General features: G+C 36.4%; 1 pseudogene; it reads right to left on the bottom strand.

The window, feature by feature from the left end:
* Positions 1-1899: 1899 nt before the first annotated feature.
* Positions 1900-6000, bottom strand: part of LOC131834570 (tigger transposable element-derived protein 1-like) — a 94515-nt pseudogene continuing 90414 nt past the window's right edge.

Here is a 6000-nt window from a genome sequence, read left to right as displayed (position 1 = left end):
GCACTCTGTGGCCTAGTCAAATTCACACATAAAATTAATCACCAGAAATGATCCAGAGGTAATGTTCTTAAGGATTATGCAATACTGATCCCTTATTTCAGGAAGCATACATATAATAACACTTTGATTAACATTTAATAAAGTTTATATATTTCCTGAATAGCCTTCTCAACCCTTCAATGTTCTGTTAGTTGATACATGCAATCTGTTGAACTCTGTTGTCTCTACTCTCCATTCTTCATGTTTCGTGTACCTGCTATTACTTTTTTGTGACTTCCCAGTTGTGTTTTCCAAACTCTTTTTTAAAAAGATTGTATCTATTTTTGCAAGAAAGAATGAGAGTGTGAACAAGTATGAGTTGGGTTGGTGGGGGAGAGGAAGGAACAGATTCCCTTTGAGCAGATTCTCTGCGGAGCAGGGAGCCCGATTTGGGACTTGGTCTCAGAACCCTGGGATCATGATCTGAACCGAAGGCAGATGCTTAAGCAACTGAGCCACCGGGGTGCCCTGTTTTTCAGACTCTTACCGCTGTGTTTTTTCTGAGAAGACAGATTATGTGGACAGAAACCATTCAGGCAACCCAAGATGTTCCTCACAAGCCTCCATTATTGAAGGTATATATGATTAGTGGGAAGGCCCTCAGAAATCACTGACCATTTTTGAACTGTTGAAAACTTCATTTTAAAAAAGATAAAATATTTATTTGTTATTTTCATAGCTACTCCTTCAGAAATATTTGAATGCACCTAACAACAATACTTCTGGAATTAGAATTTAACAAAAAAAACTGAGTTAATCAGGAACTCAAAATTAAGTGTTTGGGAAGGGATGATGTGGTGGTATATGCAACTTTATGGACATGGAGAAATTTTATTATCTATAAAAATAATCATTTAGATCTTACGGCAAGGGAAAAAAATAGCGAATCCATCCTACCAAAAATAGGCTCCTTACTGTGATAACAAAACGATAACAAAACAAAATGGGAACTTTTTTTTTTGGTCTTAGGCCAGATCACTGCTAATAATGTTGACAGATGTACATTTATAAAATAAACATATAAACATAGATACTCAAATTGTATACTATAACTTACGTTTTGTGGAAAAAATGAAAATTTAAGTCAAAACATATTTTAATGTTCAGAATATTTGTACATAAAAATATCATATTGGTTATGTTTCTCTGGAGTACCTTAACCAATGAGAAGAAAAATGTGTATACCATATACCGTTTTTCCTTTTATTGTTTATATATATACATATATTTCAAATATATATATATATATATATATATATATATATATATATATATAAGCTATGTGGTTATTGAGGCTGTAAGTCTAAGATCTGCCAGTGACTTAGGAGGTTAGCTATCCAGGAACGTCAATGGCATAGTTTTAGTTCAAAAGCCAGAAGAACCAAGAAGAGAACCAAGAAGAGCCGATCTTTCAATTTGAGTTTGCAGACACACAGAAGCTAATGTCTCAGTTTGAAGGCCATCAGGCAAGAATAATCCTTACTCAGGGAAAGGTCAGGCTTTTTGTTCTATTCAGGCCTTAAACTGATAGATACAGTTCAGCCCCATTATGGAAGGTAATATGGTTTACTCAGTCTACCAATTTAAATGCTAGTCTCATCCAAAAAACCTCTCATAGAAGCACCCAAGTAATGTTTGATCTACAGGCATAACCTCAGAGATATTGTGGGTTTGGAACAAAAAGCGACTATCACAACAAAGTGTCTCAAATAATTTTTTAGGTTACCCAGTGCATATAAAAGTTAAGTTTACAGTATACCGTAGCCAACTAAATGTGCAACAGCATTATGTCTAAAAAAACAACGTATATACCTCAATTTAAAAATATTGCTAAAAAAATGCTAACTTCAATCTAAGTTTTCAGTGAGTCAGTCTTTTTGCTGGTGGAGGGTCTTGCCTCCCTGTTGATGGCTGAGTGATCAGCATGAGAGCTGCTGAATGTTGGCCAGGCTGTGGCAATTTCTAAAACAAGACAATGATCACATTTGCTGCATTGATTGCCCTCTCCTTTCATGAACAATTTCACTGTAGCACTGATACTGTTTGATAGCATTTTACCCATGGTAGAACCTCTTTCAAAATTGAAGTCCGTCTTCTCAAACCCTGCCAACTAAAGTCATGTAATATTCTACATCTATGTTCTCATTTCAACAATCTTCACAGCATCTTCACCAGGCACAGATTCCATCTCAGGGAACCAACCTCTTTGTTTGTAAGAAGCCACTTCTCATATGTTCAGGTTTGATCATGACATGGTAATAATTCCATCACGTGCCCAGGCTTCTGATTCAATTTCTTTTGCTGTTTCTACCACATATGCAGTTACTTCCTCCACTGAAGTCTTGGACATCGCAAAGTCCTCCATTAGAGTTAGAATCCGCTTCTTCAAACTCCTGTTCATGTTGATATTTTGACCTTTCCCTATGAATCAGAAATGTTCTTAATGGATCTAGAATGGTGAATCCTTTCCAGAAGGTTTTCAATTTACTTTGCTCAGATTCATCAGAGGAATCATTATGTATGACAGCTATAGCCTTATGAAATGGATTTCTTAAATAATAAGACTTGAAAGTTGAAATTACTCTTTGATCCATGGGCTACAGAATAGATTTTGTGTTAGCAGGCATGAAAGCAACATGAATCTCATTGTACATTTCCATCAAAGCTCTTGGGTGATCAGGTGCATTGTCAATGAGCAGTAATATTTTAAAGGAATCTTTTTTCTGAGCAGTAAGTCTCCACAGTGGGTTTAACATATTCGGAAAACCATGTTGTAAACAGATGTGCTGTCATCCAGGTTTATCATTCCATTTATAGAGCATGGGAAGAATAGATTTCACATCATTCTTAAAAGCCCTAGGATTTTCAGAGTGGCAAGTGAGCATTGGCTTCAACTTAAAGTCACCAGCTGCATTCTTCCCAAACAAAAGAGTCAGCCTGTCCTTTGAAGCTTTGAAGCCAGGCATTGACTCCTCCTCTTCAGCTACGAAAATTCTAGATGGCATCTCCTTCCAATGGAAGGCTGTTTTGTCTACACTGAAAATCTGTTGTTTAGCACAGCCACCTTCACTGGTTATCTGAGCTAGATTTTCTGAATAATTTACAGCAGCTTCTACATCAGCAAGTGCTGCTTCACCTTGCACGCTTATGATATGGGGATGGTTTCTTTCCTCTGGTCTCATGAACCAGTCTCTGCCAGCCTCAGACATTTCTTCTGCAGCTTCCTTCCCTCTCTCAGCCTTCACAGAACTGAAGAGAGTTAGTGCTTTTCTCTCGGTTAGGTTTTGGCTGAAGGGAAGGTTGTGACTGGTTTGATCTTCTACTCAGACCACTAAAACTTTCTCCATATCAGCACTAAGGCTGTTTAGCTTTCTTATCATTCATGTATTCACTGGACTAGCACTTTTAATTTCCTTCAAGAACTTTTCTTCTACCTTCACAACTTGGCTAAGTGGTGCAAGAGGACTAGCTTTGGGCCTGTCTTACTTTTTGACATGCGGGCCTCTCTAAGCTTAATTATTTCCAGCTTTTAATTTAAAGTGAAAGACAGGAAACTGTCTTCCTTTCACTGGAGCTCTTACACTCATCATAGGATTATTAATTAGCCTAATTTCAATATTTTTGTGTCTCAGGGAACAGGGAGGCCTGAGGAGAAGGAGAGATATGGGAAGAGTGGCTGGTCTGTGGAACAGTCAGAACACACACAGCACTTATTGATTAATTTCACTGTCTTACTTGGGTGTTGTTTATAGCACCCCAAAACACTTACAGTAGTAACATCAAGGACCATGATCACAGATCACCATAATAAACCAATAATAATGACAAAGTTAGATATATTGCAAGAATTACCAAAATGTGACACAGAGACACAAAGTCAGCAAATGCTATTAGAAAAATGTCACTGAGGGACTTTCTTGACACACCATTGCCACAAATTTTCATCTGTAAAAACTCAATATCTGCTATGCACAACAAAGCAATGAAGTATGCGTGTGGTCCTGCCCATCACACATACTTTGTTCTGAAATCCTGCTGTTCCCTTTCCTCAGGAAAATGAAATTCTGGGCACTCAAATAACTAAACGCATAGAAAAATTCTGAACTCAAATCAGAGGATCAGGATTTTAGTACTTTTTTGCTATTTACTACCTCTGTGACATAAATAGAACTCATCATTAGACCATATCCAAGGCCTTTATATGCATCTGAGTGCTAGGACACTTGAAAACCATGTTGTTGCCTAAGGAAATTTATGCTTTGGAAATATATTAAATTTAACACCACTAAATAGGAGCTCAATTTATTTATTTATTTATTTTTTTCAGTAGACAACATGACTCTATTATAGGTCAGGAAGTTTAAGTAACTGCCACAAGCAAGCAAATCTTCAAGCAAGTCATCACAATATTGAAATACATACTCATTTTGGTAGAGTTGTACTATTATATTTTGCTGCTTGTTCATTTGTTGTTTACCAGTATTACTAAAAGGCACATGATAGCAAGTATTGAGTGTTTAAGAAAATAAATATGGGTGAAAAGACAAAATCAAAACCACTTATTTATTTTTTTCCTTTGCATATTTGGAAAAGACTATTATTTGAAGCAAGAGTATCTATCTTAGCCCAGCTCATCGACCATTTGGAACTTAGATTGAAAACAATAGAAAAGATGGTTTGTAAGTTATATTCTAGCTCTCTTTTGAATCAAGTGTCTAAATAAAGTAAGGTGATAGAAAACATGAAGTAATTTTGTTTTATAGTCTGTTATGGACATCTTTTCTGAAAAAAAAAATAGTTCTAATCAATGTAATGCAAAAAGAGAACACTGAGAAACTCATGCTTTGGATATTCCCAGAAATCAGTAACTCTAGCTTTACAAATACATTTTATTTTCAGTTTATTCAGTTTCAGAAATGGGGCTGTTGAGAACACATAATGTTTAGGCCCAATTTTTTTAAAAGTATTTTATTTATTTGATAGAGAGGATGTGTATGAGCAGTGGGGAGGAGCAAAGGAAGAGGGAGAAGCAGACACCCCGCTGAACAGGGAGCCTGACTTGGTGTTTCATCCCAAGACCCTCAGATCAGGACCTGAGCCGCTAGGTCCAACTTTTATAACTAAGTGAATTAATTAAAATGATCTTTACCTTAAACTTTCCATTAATTTTCCCATTAACTCAAAGTACATTTATTACTAGCCAGGGTTCAAACAGAAGTCACCAATAAAATGCAATTAATGTATTTAGTTCATTTATTCTCTCTCTGGTGTACATTCAAGGAGTAGATTTGGTCATTCTTGGGTGAAAAATATCATCTCTCTAGTAGGCAGTTTTAGCTTCTTTACCAACATTATAGATTACAACCACTTAAAGCTGAGAAGTGATCCTTATGTCTATGGGACTTCCAATTATATCGAGTCTTATACATACATACAACTATTTATATGTGCCTATTCCCCATGCTATTGTCCATGGCCCATGAACATTGAGCAAGCACCATGAGGCTTCTCAAGATGCTCTTTCCACTTATTCTCAGACAGCTTGGAGTTCTTGAATTCTGTACAGCTTACCCATGAATTTCTAGCACTTACACACATCTTTTTGCAGCATCTGCTCTTCCTTTGAAAAATATTTGCCTGCATCGAGCTCTCTCCATGATCTGTGATCCATCACACCCATCATTTTGACCATCGTTCCTCCTCCTAACTTTCATTTTGCCATTCAAGGATAAACAGCATCTACTTTTAACTGGCTTGTTTGATTTTGTTTCACTTTGCAAAAATATCTCTCTTTAAGGAAAAAAAAAATTACTTAGCATTTTATTTGCAAAGCAGCATTTAAATGACGAGTAGCTCAGAATTAAAATACACAAATGAGGGTCCAGCTGGTGCAAATAACAAGTTCCTGATGGAGAAATAAATGTGGAAAACTGTGCACTCAATCCTCTCCTACTGGTGAAC

Source organism: Mustela lutreola, chromosome 6 (genome assembly GCF_030435805.1).
Source record: "Mustela lutreola isolate mMusLut2 chromosome 6, mMusLut2.pri, whole genome shotgun sequence".
Classification (NCBI taxonomy): Eukaryota; Metazoa; Chordata; class Mammalia; order Carnivora; family Mustelidae; genus Mustela; species Mustela lutreola.
Note: the sequence above shows the minus strand (reverse complement) of the source record. Positions and strands in the feature narration are given on the sequence as shown.